General features: G+C 36.0%; 1 protein-coding gene across 4 annotated transcripts in view; it reads left to right on the plus strand.

Moving 5' to 3' along the window:
- The window catches only part of LRRC7 (leucine rich repeat containing 7), a 479490-nt gene that overhangs the window by 272922 nt on the left and 183644 nt on the right, over window positions 1-22924 (plus strand). The window lies entirely within an intron of this gene.

Below are 22924 nucleotides of genomic sequence, written 5' to 3' on the forward strand. Positions count from 1 at the left end.
GATGAGATAATCAATGAATTTCATAAGGTTATAACAGTGTCAGTTTATTTGTAATAATGTAAGACATTCATTGCTGCCTTTAACTTATGTTGCAGTGTCTTTATTTGCCCAATGTTTTAAAATCAAGATGATTTCTTCTTTTGCTAACATGAATTAAAATTTTAAAGGCTCATCCAAGAGTACTCTCAACAATATTTTTTAATCTACACATTAACCTGGTAAAGAATGCATAAAAGATATTTCCCATTCATCAAATAAGAACATTAATGTTATTTGCTATCTGTAGTGCCATAGGCAATGCACTAATTTTTGTGTCAGCTTGTACTATTTATTCTATATTATTTTTCTTCTTGAGGACAAATATTTAGAATTGTAATTTTTATTATTATAAGTTTTTGCTTTGCTAAAGGCTTTCACACAAACTGGTAAAACTTTGAAATATAAGTCATTTTATATAGTAATCACCATCAAATACAGTTAAATAGTTCAGGGTGTTTCTATACAGTAATTACTGAACAATGTCCTTTCAGTATTTCTTCACATAGGAAATATAGACACTATGTAGCTTCTAATATCAAAGTTGTTGTTATTCTAAGAAATTTCTAAATTTACATTTTTATACAAAATTTATCATACTTAGAAATCAAACATTTGTGTATGATGTACATAATTGATATAAAGGAAGTAGAGAAATTTTTAAGAAAAAGCAAAGAATATCATTCTCATTATTTTTCCCTTCATCAATAGGCTTATGTGGGTATCTATAATTATAAAAGAAGACTTAGAAATAAAGAGGATTAAAAAGGACAAATAAACATGGATACACTGAGATGAAGATCTATAAACAGTCATCCTAGTTTTGTCATTTAGTAATTCTAACAGAAGAGCAAAACCATATATTCTGTTCACATGAGGCTTAGGGGACAGAATAAGAAATAAATGTAGTTAACATTAATGGCAGAAAACTCAATAAGAGAATGAAAATTAGAATCAGGGAAAACTTGCCCAACATTTGTTGAAAACTTACAATGTGTTGAGCACTGCACTATGTGGTGAAAATGTTAAAGATATATTTGATCCTTTCAGTGAGTTTTTGTGTGGAAGAGATATTCTAAGCCCAAAACTCATGTGCAAAAGCCGAGAGATGAATGAGAAACTGATGAATTATGTAAAGTACTAGGAGATTCATTTGTGCTGGATGCATTGGCTTGTGCATATCCAGAGATGAGGTTTGAAAAGTAGAACAGAGCCTATTCAAGGAAGGTTTTGTATGCTAGTATAATGGTTAAATCAATAAAGAAAAATAAGCCTAATTTAGTCAATTTTGCAAGAAATACTATCCATTTGATTTTAGCTAATATGGGCACCAGAATCAATTCTTTACATGTAGTAGCTCACATAGCCCTCTCATTAACTCTCTGAAGTAGAAAATATTATTATCTCCATTTTAAAAATAAGGAAACTGAAACATAAAAGAATAGCTTGCCCAATGTCATAAAACTGGGAAGGCAAGGAGGAAGGATTTGAACCGTGGCAGCCTGACTCAGAAGGCCTATTCTTGATTACCATGGCACAGCTGGAAATGGCTTTATTGTTGTATAATTGACATCTAATAAACTGCTATAAAGTGTACAATTTGATAAACTTTGGCATACACACCAGTGAAAGCATCAACACAGTCAAGACAATGAACATATCCATCCCTCCCAATGGGCCTGCTCACCTGCTCCCCACCCAGACAAATGCTGTTCTGCTTTCTGTCACTATAGATTAGTTCAGACCTTCCAGAATGTTTTATAAATGTAATCATTTCGTATATTTACTTCCTTAGCCTGATTTCTTTTACTGACATAATTATTCTGAGATGTGTCCATATTGTAATGTTTATCAATTCTATTGCTCTATCTTTTCACCTCTCAATTGATATTTGAATTGTTTTCTTCCAGTTTTGGGGCTACTAGAGATAGGCTGCTATGGATATTCATGTAAAGTCTCTGTATGAATGTTCAGAGAAAGAAGGCAGGCACAAGGAATATATATGTTTTAATTTATGCAGAATAAGCATGAGGAAAATCTAATCTGTGCTCTCAGAAACTGTAATAGCGGTTATCTTTTGGGAGGCAAGGAAGTGACAAGAAGGGTGCCTGAGGGGGGCTGCTTTTGGACTCGGGAAATATTTTGCTTCCTCATCCTGATATTGATTACATGGGTAGCCAGTTCAGTACATAAAAATACAGTGAACATTATGTTTGTATTATTATTTCATTGGTATCTTACATTTTGATTAAAAGTTAAAATAAAAGTGAGGCTAATGAATTGGTTTGGTTCAATCTAGATGATTTTCTACATGTTATCTGGCAGGTCTGTTTTTTACTTCATAGCCCTTTTTACTATTTCAATTATATATTCCTATAGCATCCTCCTTGTAGTCCCATAGCATTGCTTTTATGCTTTTACTGTGATTGCTTATTTTACTATGTCTTTCTTGATACACTATAAGCTTTCTGGAAAAAAATGTCTAATTTTTCATCTTCATGTTCATTATCTGGCATGGTGCTTGGTACGTAGTAGATAGTCGACTTGGATAATGATATGATATCTTCCTTGGTGGTTGCTTATGACCTGCTCAAAGTTTAGCCTCTGAGTCTTCACTATTTGGTTTCTACTAAAGGTTTTGCTTCCTTATTGTCTGAGAATTATTCATTAGATTGTGATATTGAAAGTTTTTGTTCCAACCTCAATGCTTTGTTTTAACATATATTTTTCATAATAATTATAATTTCTACTAGAGGCCCAGTGCACGAATTCGTGAATGAGTGGGGTCCAGCCAGCCTGCCCCGATTGGGATTGATCGGCCTGGGTCAATCGGGCAGACTGGCCAGGGGGAGGGGCCGTGGGCGGTTAGCCAACCGACCCCGCCCCCTGATCAAAATCCTGGTTGAACTCCAGGTCAAACTCCCAGTCATGGGAACAATTTGCATATTAGCCTTTTATTATATAGGATTGTTGAGAATTTATCATGTGCTCTGACCACTTTACATATACTAACTTATTTAAGATGCACAACCCAACAATATAACTATTTATATTGCTCCCATTTTATAAAAAGGCAAACTGAGGCATTGTTAAATTAAATATCTTTCTCAAAATCACAAGGCTTGTGTCAGATTTGATCCCAGAGAGTCTAACTCCAGAGCTCATACTTTTATCCAGTATAGTCTTCTGTGTTTATATATACTAACTACATTATGTCATTGCATTTCCTAACTTCCTTTAGAACTTTGACAAGATATTAGCTTTTCAGAGTGGCTTTCTCTGATCACTTTTTATGTTATAACACCCACCAAATACTCTCAGTCATCTCACCCTGCTTTATTTTCTCCATAACACTTACCCCCATATAATATATTGTATAATTATGTTTATTTCTTTCTCAGACATTTCTCTCCAGTAAAATGGTAGCTGCATGAAGGTTAAGACTTGATCTGTTTTGCTTTCTGCTATATTCTTATCTTAGAATGAGGCCTGATGCATAGTAGATGCTTAGTAAATATTTATTGAATAAATGAATAAACACTTCATAAAATCAGCTTATGCTGTGGTGTTAGAGGGATGCCAAAGGTTTTTAATTTTTTTTTAGCAGAGTCACTTTTTGCTTAGAATAGAGACCAAAAAGAATCTCCATCAGACAGAAACATGGACAGCATTATACTTTCCATATAGCACACTTGAACATGCCCTGGAGATCTTAACTCAAGAGCATTTCTGAACATTTTAGTTTCATGTGACTTTTTATTCAAGAAGCAACTTGTTCTGGCAAAAGTGAATCAAAAGAGAGTTTCATATAACATCATACTAGTATGGCTTGCATTTTTTAAAGACTTCTGTGGCTGCTACGTGGAGCGTGGATTATAGTGGTCACAATGGAAGACACGGTAACAAAGTTAATGAAATAATGGCAGTCATCCATGAAGGAAACAAAGCTTGGAACTAGAGCAATCAGGGTAACTGTAGAAATGAGAAGAAATAGATTTCAGAGAGAGTAGACTACATAGGTCTTGATGAATAATTAATTACGGGTTTCTGATTTAGGTAATAGCAGTTACATAGACAAGACATATAGGAGGTCTGGGAAGATGACTACTTTTGTTTTCAACAACATAAATTGGAAGTTTGTGTGGTATATTCAAAGGAGCTGTTCAGTAAACAGAAAAAAAAATTGGACCTGGAACTTAAAAGAACATCTGAGGCTGGAGAATTATATTTCAGTCACCATGTGCATGAAGTTGCATAAGGAGATTTTGCAGAATATTGTTCCAGTATCAACAGGTTCTTAGCTGAGCACACAATGACCAACATTATGATTTAAGCTATAAAATGCTTTAATGAGAGGTCATTGAATAAATAAAGGAATTGACAATAAGACAATAAGTATAACCGAAAACAGGCTAAAGCAATTTTTAAAAAGCACAGTGTGCTGTAATACCATTGTTGCCTCCACTGAACACTGAATGTCACAGTTTGAACTGGCATCCTGCCAGCGCTGGGTACTGACCACTGCTACTGTACCCTCAGCTGCAACCTCTGTTGCTGTTGCTCGAGGCATGAGTTCTCTGTAGGCAGTAGCTTCTATGGAGAGTAGGGAGTATGTGCCTAACTTGTATACCCTGAATGCCCAATTCACTGGTGCCAGAATGTCTTGAAAACCAGGTGTCTGCTTCTAAAACCAGGTGTCAAGCAAAACCACCAAATACACCTACTCACCATTGTTAGGTTTATTTATTGCAGCAAGGGAGACTACATACTGTGGAGAACCATGGAGAATCTCCACTAACAGGGAGTTAGAAGGGACTGTGACAGGTGTTTTTTGGAGAAGATTTAAGAATGTGGTTGTATTTTCTGAATTGGGTATTTTCTGAAAGTGAGACATGGTTATTGGTTATTTCAGTATTTTTAAGTTATGAAATCAGGGGAATGTCAAAAACTAGGGTTGCCATTAAAGAAGAAGTAGACCCTCCCAGTAGTAGAAGTACAAGTTCATTGTTTTTATCTCTATTCAGTTATGATTTTATAGTTATCTTGTTTTTGCTTTGTTCTATCATGATCATGAAGAGACCTCAACTAAGGTTGATGTTTTATGATAAGCAAAAAATAGCCTAGGAAACAGCAGCCAGACTAGCTACCAGTTGTCAGGGCTGTTTTCTCCTTTCTTGGTAGGCAAGCTTTACCTCCTACCAGGACGCTTAAACCAGGAATTATCAAAAATGCCAGATGCTGGACAACCAATTAAAAAATTACCCAAGACTACAATTTGCAACTATTAGGTATTGTATTAGATAACTCAGGCTGCCATAATGAAATACCAAAGACTAGGTGGCTTAAACAACAGGAATGTATTTCTCATAGTTCTGGAGGCTGGGAGGTCCAAGATCATGGTGTCAGCCAATTCTATTCCATGACAAGAGGTCACTTTCTGGCTTGCACATGCCAACTTGTCACTGTGTCCTCACATGGCGGGGGGGGGGGGGGGGGGGGGGGGGGCTCTGGTCTCTCTTCCTCTTCTTAAGGATATTAATCCCATTCTGAGGGCTCTATGCTCATTACCTTCTCTAAATCGAATTACCTCCCAAAGCCCTACCTCCAAATACCATCACATTGGGGGTTGGGGCTTTAACAAATGTTGAGGGCCCACAAACATTCAGTTCATAACAGGCATCACTTTAATTTCGGAATCAGCAAACCTATTCCTACAACAGGCCAAATGGTAACTATTTTAGGCTTTGCAGGCCATAGAGTCTCTACCGCAACTGCTCTGTCCTTATAGCACACAAGCAGCCAAAGACAATATTGAAACAACCGAGCATGACTGTGTTTCAATAAAACTTTATTTATGGACATTAAAATCTGAATTTAATATCATTTGAATAGGTAATGAAATATTATTCTTTTTTTCAACTGTTTAAAATAGAAAAACCATTCCTAATTTTAGATTATATAAAAAGTTAACTCATTTGTGGAATATAATGAACAACATAAATTGATGAAGAAAAACAGATCCAGAGACAGAGAAGCATTGATCAGACCATCAAACCTCAAAGGGAAGGCAGGGGATGGTGGGGGTCAGGGATCAACCAAAGGACTTATATGCATGCATATAAGCCTAACCAATGGACACAGACAACAGGGCGGGTGAGGGCATGAGCAAGGAGGGGGGGGTGGGCAATGGAGGAATAAGGACACATATGTAATACCTTAATCAATAAAGAAAACACACACACACACTGACACAAAAAAAGTTAATGGACCAGATTTGACCTGTTGGACATAATATGAAAACCCCTGTTATAACTGAAAAGCAGTATTTTTAAATTTTATTTTATTTTTCACTTGTAATTTACATTCAATATTATTTTGTATTAGTTTTAAGTGTACAGCACAGTGGTTAGGCAATACTAGTATGCTCCCCCCGATATTTTATTGACTGTATTCCCTATGCCAGTGATGGCGAACCTTTTGAGCTCGGCGTGTCAGCATTTTGAAAAACCCTAACAACTCTGGTGCCATGTCAGATATAGAAATTTTTTAATATTTGCAACCATAATAAAACAAAGACTTATATTTTTGATATTTATTTTATAGATTTAAATGCCATTTAACAAAGAAAAATCAACCGAAATAATGAGTTCGTGTGTCACCTCTGACACACGTGTCATAGGTTCGCCATCACTGCCCTATGCTATCCTTTATATCCCCGTGACTATTTTGTAACTATCAATTTGTTTGAGAAACAATATTATTGATGAGTCTTCTGCCTATGAACTGATATGGAGAGAGAAGAGCCGATGGTATTGATTGGTTCAGAAGAGCACATCATGTGGAATTAGAAGAGAAGTCACCATACTAGAGATCCCATTACCTCTAGGTCTTTATTAGAAAACTCAGAACTACATCTAACTTAATAGTTCTTACATTAGGAAACAGTGACAGACTCTTCTTTTGAGTTTTAGGAACTACTTCAGTAAGTACTTCCTAGAGTTCTAGGCCAAGCTGCCTTAAGTAGATATTTTAAGTTTATTTTCCTTTCATTTGAATATATTATGTATATTTATTACAAGCTTTTTATTCTTCAAAGCTTTTTCCTTCAAGTTTTTTATAGTATCACTGAGATATAATGACATACATCATTATGAATTTAAACTGTATAGCATAATGGTTTAACTTACATATATTATGACATTATTATCTCAGTAAGTTTAGTTAGCATCCATCAGATCATATAGATGCAATGAAAAGAAAAAATTCCCTCATGATGATAACTCTTAGAATTTACTATCTTAACAACTTTCATATATGCCACACAGCAGGATTAACTGTGGTCATCAAGTTGTACATTAAATTCCTTCCATAGATTTTTAAAGATTATTTTCTACTGATCAGCTTCACATGACAGACTTCATATTTTTTGCATACAATCTAATAACTTCGGTGGTTTATCTATAAAAATTGACAGTTTTTTGATAGCATAACATTCTTTCAATAGGTGAAATCATAACAAATATTCTCCCTAGTAATTCCAAATTTCTTCTCATAAAAATGAAATTATTCTGCTGGGTGCAAAAGATAAAGGGATTAAGAAAAGAACTCATAGGCACAGACAGCAGTATGGTGATTACCAGAGGGAATGGGGGATGGGAGGAGATTAAAAGGGTAAAGAAAGGATAAATGGTGGTGGGAGGAGACTTGACTTGGGATGGGGTGGTGAACATACAATACAATATTCAGATGATCTATTATAGAATTGTACACCTGAAACCTACATAATTTTAGTAATCAATGTCACCCTAATAAATTCAGTAAAAAAGAAAAATTGAATTATTCTCAGTTGTCTCTTTTTACCTCCGAGGAGTTCTCTAAGATATGTTTTGAAAAGTGAAATTTAACCTCATGACCTCCAAAGCTAAATCTACCAGAGAGTGACTCCCAGTAGAGAACCATACTTATGACTAGATTATAATGTGCATAGGGTTTTTTCAGGCAATAAAGCCAAGAAGGTAAACAGGTGTCAAATTATAAGGTTCCTTAAATGCAATGTTGAAGAGCTTAGAACTTTTCCTAAAATAATTTGATATCTGAGCCCAGAAATGACATAATAAAATTATTTTGGTAAGTATAGCTTGGAAGGAGGTGGAAGGAGAGGCAGACAAACTATTGAAGAGGCTGTTACAAAGGCCTGGTTACCATAGTCCAAGAAGTAAGAGGGGCTAAACTAAGAAGTAAGTAGACTAGAAGTGAAAGGGGCTAAGGGACTCTTCATCTCTTAATCCCTAATTCTAATATTACCTGATATGAAGCCATCTCTGAAATTTGAGTCTGACAGCAAGAATGAAAAAAGAATATACATTCAAGATATATAATCGAGGTAGAATAAGCCGGTGCTTGTAATTGACTAATATGGAGAGTGATCAAACAAAGATTTAGAATGGCTTTCAAGTTTCTATTTTATGTTACAAGGAGAATAGTGGTAACATTCATCAAAGAAGTAAGAGACAAGTTCTTTGTACCATTTCTTTATTGAGACACTCAGCCCATCCTTTCCTTCTAGGGAAAGCGGGCTCCATCTTCTTACTTTGGCACTGACGGTTCTCCATCCCAAAGAATGAGCCTCTGCTTACAGTGTAAAGGTCCAGTGCTTTAGACTGGGGGAACATGGCCTATAATAGCCTGATGGGCAGATAATTCTCTGAACTAGTCTTCTCCATGAATGAATTGCTCTTGAAAAAGAACGTTCTGTCTCGTCTTTGAGTATTAATGTTAAGCAACCAGAGAACTCAGATCCATTTCATTTTGCCAAAATTTTTTTGAGAAAATACTTCGCTTTTTCCAGAACATGTCAAAAACCTAGGTGAATGCTGGTGTATTTTCTTTTCTTGGAATTCCTTTTCTGCCTTCTTTATCTAGAGAACTCTTTATCTCTTAAACCTTAATTCTAGTGTCACCTGATATGAAGCCATCTCTTGGTCAGGCCCTGAATTGCAAGTTCTCATAGCAGTCTACCATCTTCTGGGTAGCATGAATCTCAATCATAATAAATAAATACTAGTACATTAACTTCATAATCATTTAATTACTAAATTTTCCAATAGAATGTAAGTTCCTTCAGAGCAGGGTCTATGTTTTGTCAATCCTTTAATTGCTGCCACACACATAATAAAAACCTCATAGTATCCATTATTACTGGTAATTATAAGATTTATGACTGCTCTACTAGGTTGTGAGGTACCTGAAGGCAACAACCACATCTTAGTCCCAGCCCTTTGCCCAGCACCTAATATGTGCTTAATATATATTAGTTACATTAATGAAAGAATTATTTGGTTAATGAATTTAAAAGGTTTGATTTACAGAGAATATGTAAAATGAAGTATCAGTGTGGTACAAAATTAAACAACTTAGATCATTAACTTGCTATTTTGTCCACAATAATAACAATAATCTGATTAGATTTTTCTTTCTCTTTGTGCAATTAGCTGTTTTGTCACATTAACAGGAAGTTGATCTTTCCTCAATAAAAGTCAGGTTCAGAAATGTAATTTTTCATGAGAGTATGTTGAGAAGCAATGGTTGAATATATGAGTATTTTAAAGCAAGATTTACTTTACATGAATATAATTATCATGAGAAATAATGCAATTAGACTTCAGTGTCTTTTATAGTTTTTTGAAATGAGTTTCATTATGAAGCACATTTCACAATGGTCTCATTTAGAGGGAGATTTCTTACCCATTGTTATTTCTATTGTACAGTCTATTACTTCTGATAGCTATCTTATTATATTTGATATCACAACTTCTAAGTGCTGATTGTTATAATCATATTTTAGCATGATAATCTTTATGCCAAATTATGTCCATGGAAAAAAATATTTTTAGTTAAAGCCAACCAGAAAACTATCCTAAGTAAAATTTGTTCTTAAAATTGCTATTTTAAAAGAACATATGGAGCCACAAGTACACATCATTCCAATTTTTAAATAAAACCTAATTGTATTTCTATGTATTGATAGGCACTATCAAAAATATGCCAGTAATGTTGGGTTTAGCATTACAAATTGTAAGGGAAGAATCTGTGGCAATAACTTTATATAAAATACAAACTACCTAGTTGAGTCAGAAGCAGATATTATTGTAAGGAGTAAATAAACTTAGAGAAAGGATTTCTGGAGCAATTTTCTTTGAATATGTAATAAATATAGAAAAGAAGAGAAATACAGATTTAAAAAACATTAACATATTTACCTAATTCTTGAAACTCTAAGTAATAAAAGTAAAATAATCCTGAAACACCAATCAGGAAAAATATATGCATTATTTGCAATAGCTAAGATCTGGAAACAGCCCAAGAGCCCATTAGTAGATGAGTGAATAAAAAAAGCTGTGGTACACTTATACAATGGAACACTACGCAGCTGTAAAAAGAAGGAACTTTGAGACAGCATGGATGGACCTGGAGAATATTATGCTAAGCGAAATAAGCCAGTCAGAGAAAGACAAATATCACATGATCTCACTCATATGTGGAATCTAAGGAACAAAATAAATTGACCAACAAGATAGAACTACAGACATGGAAGCATGAAACAAACTGACAGATCTTATAGGGAAGGTGGGAAGAAGAGCAGAAAGAGATTAACAAAATAATTAATAAGCATATATGTGTAGCTCATGGACACAAACAATTGACAGGTGAAGACCTGGGGTAGAGTGGGAGGTGGGTGGAGGGGGACAAAGGAAATAATGGGGGACATCTGTAATATTCTCAACAATAAAATAATTTTTAAAGTAAAAGAAGCTATATATAGGATCACAGTCATGCTTTCTGAAAAGCAGAAATTATATATATCAGAAATCACACCAAAATCCACACAGTCAATGACTGGAAAACTAAAATATTGAGAAGTTAAATGCAGAAAGTAAAAAAACATAAACCACCCTTAAACTTAAATGATTTATAGAAATGGTTTTTAAATTATGATTAACATATGAAACTGTGCATATACTTTTCTGTATATTTTATATTTTTAAAATTATTTAAAATGTACCTTTGCAGCCAATTTAAATAGTAAGATATTTATTTCTTTTTTAGCTTAGTATTGTCAAAATATTTTAATCAAGATCAGAATTGTTAAAATTATTTGTTTTTTATTTATTTTATATTTTTTGCTTAAAATCTACTAAAACTCACATTATTATACCAGGATTTTTTAACTTTATTTTTATTGTTGACATTATTATAAACATCGCTATTCCCACCCGACTTTGCCCACATCAAACCAGCCGCCACACTCCCTTCATTCCAGCCAGCACCTCACCATTGTCTGTGTCTATTAGTTATGCATATATGTTCTTTGGCTAATCCCTTCACCTTCTTTCCTTTTAAAATGTGAGACATAAAAGACCTCTATTTTTGCTTTAGCTCTGCCACCAACAAACCATGTGACACCCTTTATAGGTCCCTAATAGTGCAGTAGTGGTAGTGTACTTGGAAGTATGCTTTTGCTACAAGAAACAGAATTCTCAGTAAGTGACTTTTTTTATTTTTTTAATATATTTTATTGATTTTTTACAGAGAAGATGGGAGAGGGATAGAGAGTTAGAAACATCGATGATAAACATGGACCAGCTGCCTCCTGCACACCCCCTACTGGGGATGTGCCCGCAATCAAGGTACATGCCCTTGACCGGAATCGAACCTGGGACCTTTTAATCCGCAGGCCGATGCTCTATCCACTGAGCCAAACCAGTTAGGGCAGTAAGTGACTTTTTAAATAGTAGGTGCATCGTTGCCTATAACAGTCTAAGAGTTAATGGCTTCAGAGTTTGTTTCAGGAGCTTAATGATTTTATCAAAAGCCTGGGCTTTTTCTATTTTTCTCTACTGCTATCTACAGCATGCAGCTTTCAACCTTGGACTTGTTACCTCATGGTTGCATAGTGTCCACTGCAACTCCAGACATCACATTCTCATCCAACTCTGAACAAAAAGGGGGGACAGGGGAAAAGTTCTCATGTCTCCCTTCCTTTTTTAAATCAAGTTTTTTTCCTAGCATCTCCCCCAGTAGATTTCTATTCCTGTTCTAGTCACCAGAACTGAGTCATACGTTCATGTCCCAGCTGCAGAAAAAGGTTTACCTACTGACAATCTGGCATTTCCAGTTTCGGATGCAGGGCAGGTACTGCTGTCAAGGAAGAAAGGGAAGGAAAATGACAGTTGCCTGGGAAGCCAGCCAGGGCTACCTTGCAGATTATTTTCAAAGGCCTTTATCCTCTAAAGTTCAAATTCTCTGATGTGTTAGTCACCAGGTTGTGTAAGTAATATACATCAGTTAGAGGTTTAACAATCGAAGGCCAAATCTACATAGAAGCACATGAATCAATATTCAGAAAGCTCAATGTGACAAGTAATAGGTTTTTATAGGATGTACAGGAAGAAACAATGTGCCTGAAACACCTGTGGGTGTGCACCTGCATGTTAAAGGAGTCTCTTTGAAAAGAAACTTCTTGTTGCAGTTCCCTGCTCAGCTATCTGTATAAGTTTGAAAATAGTTTAACTCTGCTTAAGCACTTTTTCAGTACCATTGTAAAATGTCTTCGTGGGGAAATACTGTAGGTTGCAATATACTCTAGTGAAAATGAGCATCTTCATCGCTGATTGTTTCTCATAACCTTTTGATTGTTCTGCTGCAGTGTAAACTATGAGAATCAGCTTCAGGGATGTAGCTCTCACAGAGATAATTAGCATAGCTCCTGTTTGCATGGTATCTTTTCCCCCACAAAGAACTCAGAAAACCTTACAAGTGCAATTATATCTTGTCTTGAGTTAGGGAATGCACAATGATTTTTGGCCAGTGGGAAAATTTATGTATAGAGTGAATGAATGATAGGTTCTGATTATAAACCCAAGAATACTAGAGAGAGAGGAATAAAATTCAGGCTTCTCCTCAATCTAACTAGACCTTACATTAGAAGGAATTAGTGCAGAATTTGTCTTAGATCTCAATTTGCTGTTCTTAAGGTTCTGTTTTGTGTGGTTTTTTTTTTTATTTTACTTTAATCTATGTCTCTGAACAAGTATACCTTACTGTATGAACTAGACATATTCTTGAGAGATTACTTGAGTTTATTTCTTCATACAGAATCTTTTTTTTCATGCTGTGAATTAAATTGAAGATAAGTAATTAGAGGAAAGAAAATGTTTTCAACAAGACATCAGAAAAATCAATTTAAAGCTTTAAATGTTAAGTTTTTAAAAGGAAAAAGCATTTCCAAAGCAAATACTCATATTTGTGATAGTTTGATGTCACGTATTATATATTCTAAATGTTCATTATAATAAATTAAATGCTATAAAAAAGTAACATCTTAATTGAGAAATATTAACATACTTGTCTAAAAAAATTGCCTTTCCAATACTTTTTGACAAAATACTGTCTGTTTAGTTTGGTTACATGCCCCTCTGGAAGATTCCAGGAAGCCAGGTTAGCCTTTTGTCACTGTTGTTCTTAGGAAGAAGAGGAATTGAAGTGATAGGGAGTACACAAAAATAATAGCTGTGACATTGGTTTTAAGGTACAGTAATAAAATTGTTATATGAAAATATCTGATCATGGCAATTATGTTTATCTGCCATTGGATAAGAAATTTTTAATATTTCCTGGTGTCTAAAGATGATACGTTTATGGTTTTTCAACATGAAGTATGCTAGGATTTGCATTTTTAAGGAATGTCAATACGTAGGCATTCTAGTCTTGGGTATCTGTGCTATACAGAAAAAATTATTTCAAAAATTCATAATATGAGATTCATCTCCAGAGAGATTATTAACAAGGGAAGAACATGATAATGTGGTAAAATTGGCATGTCTAAGTTACAAAATGTAAATGTCCATTAGACATAGGTCACAGATTAAACAAAGTGCAAAGATAGTATATTCTTTCTCTTAGTTTCAATAAGAAAAATGCATTGGACCATAACAGCAAAAATGAGTTTTCCTATCCTTGTGCCATGTATCGTCACTAATTAGAGAGAGTATTCAAGCACATTTGAAAGACAAGTTAAAAGCTGGAATGCATGAGCTTATAATGCACAAGCCCATGCCGAAAATTTGTAGGATCCTGTGAGAGTCAGGAAACCCAAGTTACTGAACTGGGAATTTATGGGCAAACAATAGTCCTGCCAACTCTATGTGGCTTCAGAGGTAATTGTACATTTAAATACATAAAACCTCTGAGTCTGATAAAAAGACAGAATCATAGATTGTATAATTTTATTAAAGTGACAGATGAACCTAGCTATGCATTATTTTGTATCATTGTTCCAACTGGAATCTTTTTCCAGATTTTCAACTGGATAGATGCTAGAAAGTAATAGCATGCTAGTAAGGGCTGATATTCATAAATGCAATCGAATGACAGTGTTAAAAAAATGTTCCTGAATTCCAGTAACATGTACCCTAAAAAATGGGAATTTCAAATAGCATAGAAATGGTTATTATTGGCAATTCCCTAATAATAAGTATCCTCAGTCCTTAATTTATCTGTCATATTTGTATTCAAGGATTTGAAAACCTAAAGATTCTTAGGGGTCAATCTTATAACATAAACCCATAAAGTCATCTCGGGTTTTAAGGACTGATGTTAAATTTTAAGGACTGATGTGACCAGAGGTTGGGAAACTATGTCTGTGGTTCAAGTCTGGCATCCCTGTTTTTGTAAACAAAGCTTTATTGGAACACTGGAGGCCCGATGCACGAAATTAATGCAAGGGGCTTGGCTCCCACCACCGTGGCAGCTGCCTCTGCCTCAGCCCCTGCCGCCATGGCTTCATCCGAAAGGTCTTCTGGGAGGACGTCCAGAAGGACGTCTGGAAAGATGCCTGGTGTAATTAGCATATTGTGCTTTTATTATTGTAGATATCCATGCCCATTTGTTAACATAACATTTGTGGCTACTTTTGTGCTACAGCAGAATTGAGACAGAGATCATATGGACAGCAGATCCTGAAACACTTCCTATCTGGCCCTTTACAATAAAAGTTTGCTAACTCCTCTTAGACTAGTGTGAGCTGTAGACCACATACTTTTCATAAAAACAGTCAGATTTAATCAATGGTCAAGCAAACAAATCAGGCCAGATTTAGATGGAGATGATCCCATGTCAGCTCTGTCACTAACTTTCTATGTGACCTCACGCAAGTGACCAGTTCTCCTGTCCCTAAGAAATGAGCATTTCCTTTTTGAGGTTGCCGTGAATAATGCCAGAGCAAACACCAATGTGGACTTAATTTATTTTTAAATATACTTTTATTGATTTCAGAGAGGAAAGAAGAGGGAGAGAAAGATAGAAACATCAATGATGAGAGAGAATCATTGATCAGCTGCCCCCTGAAACCTTCACACTGATGATCAAGCCCGCAATCAGGCATGTGCCCTGACCTGGAATCGAACTGTACCTTCTGCCAGGCCCAACATGGTCTTTAAAGGGAATGTAAAAATCAAGCCAGGGTGTCATGTCCAAAAAAAGTCAAAAATGCAAGGAAAGCCTGAAGTGAATATTGGGAGCTGAGGTGACAGGAAATTCTAACAGGTCAGAATTTCAAGCAGACAAAGGAATGTGATCTGATAGAATTTAAATACTCAGAATAAGATGCTTAAGTACACCTAGGCCCATGTTTCCATGACCAAGTATGTACATGATTTCATGGACTCGAATGGACAAGAATTCAATTTCATCATCTTCAAAAAGAAGTTTTTCAAACTGTGGTCCTAGTCTAAGAAATATACTAGAGGAAAGTAAAAAATGTTTTTGGTCACATAAACAGGAAATATCTCTGAAATGTTTCCATCTGTGTTAGAGAATCACAATAGACATTTGTATATTTTATCTGAGAAGTCCTGCCAATTAGAAATCTAACTCTTTTTTTTCCAAAATGTCCTGGCGATTCGATTTTTTTTTAACTCAAGCAACACCTATAATTCCTTAGGAGAACTTTAGGAAACTCTGACTTAGACAATTTCTTAAGTTATTTCCAAATTTGAAAGAAGCATTCCTGAAGTATTTTAGTAGTTAACTCTTACAGTGCACTTACCATGTGTCCAACACTATTTATGTGCTTTACCTATACAGTGGGGCCTTGACTTACGAGTGTCCCGACTAACAAGATTTTTGAGATACCGGCTGATTTTTTGCATTGAGTTGACAGTAATTTGAGTTAACGAGCTTCTTAACGAGCTCGGACTCGGAACGAATTAAACTCGTAAGTCAAGGCCCCACTGTACTATCTTAATCATCACAATAATCCTATGATGTAGGGATTCTTATTAACATCCCCATATTACATATAAGAAAACTAAGGTGCAAAAGTCTCTTTTAATTTGTTCCAAGTCAAATAACTAGTGAGTGGTAGAAGTGGGATTCAGACCCAGGTAGTCTGAATCCAGACTCCATGTCCTTAACTACTCTGCACACATAATTTTATTGCGATATTTCAGATATTCAGAGAAGTGAAAAACATACCTAAGCATTTCACTTAATATTTATTTTATTATTTGAATTTCTAAAAAACATATTATTGGAAATGTCAAAAAGTTAACAGTAGATGTAGGTATCCAGGAACTGGTGACCCTCAAACTTAGCTATCTACCTTTATCCATCATGCATATTCCACAGTACTTGAACAAATGTATATTCATTATAGTTTTCATTAAAACTCTAATGAACAAAATGAAATGAAAAATATCAGGATATCTCCATGGCAACTGTTAATTAACTGTAAATGCCTGACAGAAATGTAGTGGTGTTTCTTTGTAAATATTCTAGTATTCACACTTCTCACTGGTAAAGAATAATTCATGTATGCATATATGAATATCTTCATTAAACAAACAGTGATTGGGAAGCTATTTATGGTGTGAATAAGATTGGCAAGTTACTTGCCCTCATGGTGCTTAAATCTAGCAGGGGGAAATTAGTTAGCTAACATATAAACATATGATATTTTTCAGTGGTAAAGTTTAAGAAGAAAATAAAACAGGCTAAAAATATACAAAGTGAAGACAGAAAGGAGACTTTAGTTTGGATAGTGGGGATGGACTATCTTAAAAGGAAACATGAGCTGAGATGAGAAAAAGGTATTAACTCTGATATTTATGGGAAAAGAACATGATGGAAAGGAGAGATAGCAATGATAACAGTCACAATCAAATTTCACGCATTTCTACCATTTTACATATACAATATGACCATAGGTCAGTAAACTTTATTAAATACAACCAATTGTATTAGAATTTCTCCAGTAGATAACAAGGTAAACTTACAAATCAGCAAGATATTAGGTTTGGCTAGATAAAGGTCAAATTTTCACCATTACTGACTGAGGGCATGGCCCAAATTTGTGACCAAGTCTTAATATTTGCTCGCTGACCTATGGTGGCTATCACGTCTTCAAGGCCAGTCATTTATAAGGGGAAATCACACCCATTGGATCTCTGTGGGGACAAAAAGATAGGACCAGATCCACATGTGCTTGCTGTAAGGAACTAGGTTGCAAAGTCAAATGTGTGCATCTCTCCAGCAGGCTGGCTTGAATTGCATAAGGACAGGCCACATGGGAATCCACCTAGCAAGGAGGTAAACAAATGGAGATAGAAAGGTCACCTCCTCCTAACCAGTAAAGTGAGGCGATCAAGGCCTGAAGTATTTCTCTAGCAAAATGGATCACAGCTCAAGGTGGTTTTGCCCCCTCACCCCAACCCAGGGCACATTTGAAAATATCTGGAGATATTTGGTTGTGAAATTGGGGATGGTGCTACTCCTGTCCGGTAGGTAGAGCCCTTGGATGCTGCTAGCCAACCTATGGTGCACAAAATCACTACACCCCAGAAGTCCTCTTATCCAGCCATGAGGGTAGGACAACAGGGTTTCCTGCAACAAAGTCTATTGGGAATTTTTAGAGTTACTATGGAGAAAAATATTTTATTTTACTTCCTTTGAGGACACGTGTTAATATTGTACTCTTATTATTTTCATTGTTTCTTTTTATATGTGCAAATACATGTGATTCATAGAGCAAGGTTCTACAAAACCCGGCTGAAATGTCACCTCTTCTTGAAGTTTCCCGTAATTACTCAACTGCTAGGTGTTTTTTTTTTTTTTTTTTTAGCTCCTATGGCAATCTATACATACTTTTATCCCAGCACTTATCACCCTGTGAAGTAACTATTCATTTAAAGGTCATTCCCATTTGGAAAATAAGTCTTTCAGAGTGCAGACTGTGTGGGATGTGGTAAACATTCTACAAAGCTCACATTAGGACCCTGTATTAAAGAAGTAATCAGTCAAAATGTCAATAGTTCCGCAGTTGGGAAACAATGAGTCCCAGAAATCTTTGTAACTGCAATATCCACATGGTACCTGCCATAACAATCACAAACTGAGTGAATGAATGCTCAGAAAAGGACACTACTACCATAAAAATGCCATGAGTTCTATTTTATTTATCTGGCAAAGCTTTACTTATTTGTATCCTGAGGGAATTAAAAACGCATTTCATATGTTCATCTGAAAGGAACATTTTTTGGACAATTTGACAGAATGATTATAGTTTAGCAGCTAGCACATGATCAAGAAAAGCAATAGGCTATGTTACAGACTGGATAAAATCTTGGGGTAAAAACAGTCCATTTGAAAGGTGTGAAACATAAGACATAATATTGAATGACATCTTCAAAAACAAAAGTAAAAATGTAGTAATCTTAAAGATACAAAGTCATATTGGACAGATAACTTCAAAAACAGAAGTGAGAATGTAATGATGAAAGGAAACTTTGGTGATAACAATTAAACAGTGATGGAAACTAAGAGCATAAAAAATAAAATGAGATAAAATTAAAATAGAAGAAAATATATTTTAAGTAACTTAAGCTTCAGAAAATAGTTCAGAACACCTCATGGGACAGAAAACTTTCTTGGTGTACCAGAACAAGAAAAAGAAAAAATGTTGCCCATTCAAAAGAATGGAAAAGGGATGGTAGGAAGCTAGAGTTTACATTTAAAATGTAGTTCCCTAGGTATGAATTTATGAAGCACAGTTTTCAAAGGCAGTAGCCTAAAACTAAAAAGAAAAAGGCTTAGTGGTGGCATAGAGGTTACCTATCTTCCCACAAAAAGAATCACGCTTGAAAAACAGTAATAGAAATGAAAAAATAATCACTTTTTTCTACATTGTCTTAGAGACCCACACTAGAGAATAGTGTTCAACTCTGAGTGCCAGCTGGTCATCAGAGGTTCTGTGATCTAAATGGTGTCTCAATTCTGTTGTTGCCAGGCAAGATAGCCCCAGATAATATATTAACAAATAAGCCTAGATGTGTTCCATAATTCTTTTTTTACATATATTTCTGTTGATTTCAGAGAGGAAGGGAAAGGGAGAGAGGGATAGAAACATCAATGATGAGAAAGAATCATTGATCAGCTGGCTGTCTCCTGCATGCCCCTTACTGGGAATCATGCCCCAAACTCGGCCATGTGCCCTGACCTGGAATCGAACAGTGATCTCCTGGTTCATGGGTCAAGGCTCAACCACTGAACCACGCTGACTGGGCCATAATTCTTTATTTACAATAACATGAGTGCCAGATTTGAACCTGGTCTTGTTTTGGAAGAGAAACACTGAGAATTTTTACTAAGTCTAAATTAAGATGATCAGGTGTTTAGGGGGTTGAAAATCCTATCACACAAGGGATGATTAAGAGGTCACTAATATTTAACCTAGAAAAGAGGTAAATCCTTTAACTAATGCAATTTGCTTTAGGATACCCAAGTACAAGGTGTAACTCATTTATTCATTTAATAAAATTAATTTTGTCTTGGTCATCAATCACTAGAACTAGGGGGAAAAATCTGCTCTCAAGTTTATACAATATCCTCCTAGGAGACTGTGAGAACCACCAAGTTCATAGAATCCAAATAATTGTGGAAGGGCCTCTGGTCTTCAGGTCATGGTGGTTCTCACTAGCATATTTGTTCCCTAAGGCCACAGGGTCAAGTCACATACAGGTGGCTCTGCTACCCCTGTGCTCATTCTCACTCACTTGCCACGCTTGGCCACTGGATCCTTCTCCTTGACTCCCAAGGCCTTGATGCTCATTGTTTGCTTGTTGCTAGAAACAAGATTTGCAAGAATTTGCCATTCTTTAATGTTTCCAGGCTCAGAAGAAAATCTAATTTTCTCTTCTTGTGGCCCAGCCACTTTTCCCACTAGATGCATCTATTCAGTGGCATAGATTTGGCAGGAGGCGAGGCAGATGTTCTCTTAGATGTTGCCCACAAGGTTGCACAACCTCTGGATGGCTGGATGGGTGAATGGCTGGCAGTCCCTCTGAGCATCTTAAAGCGTGTTTTAAGATCTGGTGGAGAAAGGAGGCATGTAGACATGAAAAAACTAATAATTCAAGAAATTAAGTGGTAAATATCAAATAAACCCTGGAAAAAGGAAGCAAATGGTATGTGTATTTTAAAAAAGGAGATGTAATTTTTAGGTGGAGTAGACAAGAAATATTCCACTTATTTTTTAAATATTTATTTCCAGTCAAGACTTTTATCTGAGCTCTTTTCTCTCTACTCATTCTCTCTCTCTCTCTCTCTCTCTCTCTCTCTCTCTCTCTCTCTCTCTCTCTTTCTCTTTCTCTCTCTCCTTCCCTCCCTCATACCTGCCCTCCCTTTTTCACACACACACACACACACACACACACACACACACACACACACATTTTCCCTAATAAAGGTCTCTCACATTCACTTCAAAGTCACTATAGTATTTTATTTTATTTTTTTAATACATTTTTATTGAGTTTTTACAGAGAGGAAAGGAGAGAGATAGAGAGTTAGAAACATCGATGAGAGAGAAACATCGACCAGCCGCCTCCTGTACACTCCCCACTGGGGATGTGCCCGCAACCAAGGTGCATGCCCTTGACCGGAATCGAACCTGGGACCTTTCAGTCCGCAGGCCAACGCTCTATCCACTGAGCCAAACCGGTTTCAGCACTATAGTATTTTAAATAGCATTATTCACTACATCCAACCAATCTTCACCTTAGATCCACTCCATTCCAATATTCCCACAACTGCTACTCAATCAAGAAATTATCTTTAATTTTTCCTCTTTTTTACCTCCCACATCCAATCGGTCATCGTCATTACCACATGGTTTTCAGGGCCATTTTTTTAATTTAGCCTCTTTGCTAGCACATCCTCTCACCATTATCCACACCATTCCAAGCTACTGGAGTGAGCTTTATAAAATACAAGTCTGGTAAGTCTTTGCTCTCTAAATCTCAAAGGTGTTATTGCCTTTAAACTAAAACTCAAATTCCTTGGCCTGACATGTATGACCTTATGATCTAACCCTTTCCTACATTTTATTCCTGATTTCTTATTATTTGTCTCATTTTTTTATTATTATTTCTTACTATTGTTACTAACCTGCTGTTTCTGAAATAGGCTATGATCTTTTAACAAGTCACTTCAGTCCTACCTTTGATCAAAACCTTTCACTGACCCTCCATCTTACTCAGAATCAAAGCCAATGTCTCTATTGGGCTGTTAAGACACGCTTTTATCTAACTCCTCATTATCATCTCCTTACTCTCGCTCTCCCTCTCCCTCACTCTGCCTCAGCCACACTACGCTCCTGGGATGTCTTCAAGCAAATAATATGTTCCTGCTTTAGAGTTGATGCACTGGCATGCTCCTTCATTTCTTTTAAGCCTCGGCTCAATTTTTTTCCTTTTGAGTAATATCTATCTGACCCCCCTATTAAAAATTGCAATCCTCCATGTAAATTCTTACTGTGTGCCTTGACTATTTGAGTTTTCTCCATAGCATTTATAACATTCTAGTATATTATTTTATTTTACTTAACATTAATTGTAATCCCGTCCCCCTCCCCCCACCAACACTGAAATATAAAGTCCTTTCGGGCAGGAGTTTTTGTCTCGTTTATTCACTGCTGTACTCAGACCTCAGAAGATTGTCTGGTACATGGTCTTTCAATAACAGTTGCTGGGTGAATAAAGGGTACACACAGGTTTGCATTTTGGAGTACCTGACAGTGTCTGGATTACACTAGTATTTCCTTTAATGCTCATAAAAGCCCTGTAAGATAATTGCTATATCCATTCTAAAGATGAAGGCACTAAAATTTCTAAGATGTGAGTCAATGATGTCTCCAGAATTTCTGTGTAGTCAGCATATATAAGGACAGCATTCTGGTTGGTGGAGAAGTAAAAATTTGACACTCAGAAATACACTGTCTTTTCTTCTGTTGCATGTTGTACTTGTGAGTGGCTTGAGATACGCTGATGCATATAGCATGTGCTAAGGTATCTCTAACCTTTGGCAGCATCTCTTGCCCAAGGTTCTGCAATTATTCAGAGCATCCAAGCCAATATGTTTAGGAGACAGTGAATATAACGTTTGTCTATAGCAGAAGTTCATGTAGGGAAGTAGAAAATGACAAGATTGATGGTGCTATTGTGTCTATATTGTGGCTTTTTAGAATGCTCTGCTAGGAATGGGGCTATCATTGGTTCCCAAACCTGTGGTGACTTAAAAATATAGTTGTTCGAAACTATACCTCCTACTGGTGTAGATGTTTAACAAGCTTCCCAGGTTTTTATAAAGCAGCCAACCCTGCCCTGACTGGTTTGGCTCAGTGGATAGAGCGTTGGCCTGCAGACTGAAGGGTCCTAGGTTCGATTCCAGTCAAGGGCATGTACCTTGGTTGCGGGTACATCCCCAGTGGGAGATGTGCAGGAGGCAGCTGGTCGATGTTTCTCTCTCATTGATGTTTCTAACTCTCTATACCTCT

This window comes from Myotis myotis, unplaced genomic scaffold, assembly GCF_014108235.1.
Source record: "Myotis myotis isolate mMyoMyo1 unplaced genomic scaffold, mMyoMyo1.p scaffold_m19_p_2, whole genome shotgun sequence".
In the NCBI taxonomy this organism is placed as follows: domain Eukaryota; kingdom Metazoa; phylum Chordata; class Mammalia; order Chiroptera; family Vespertilionidae; genus Myotis; species Myotis myotis.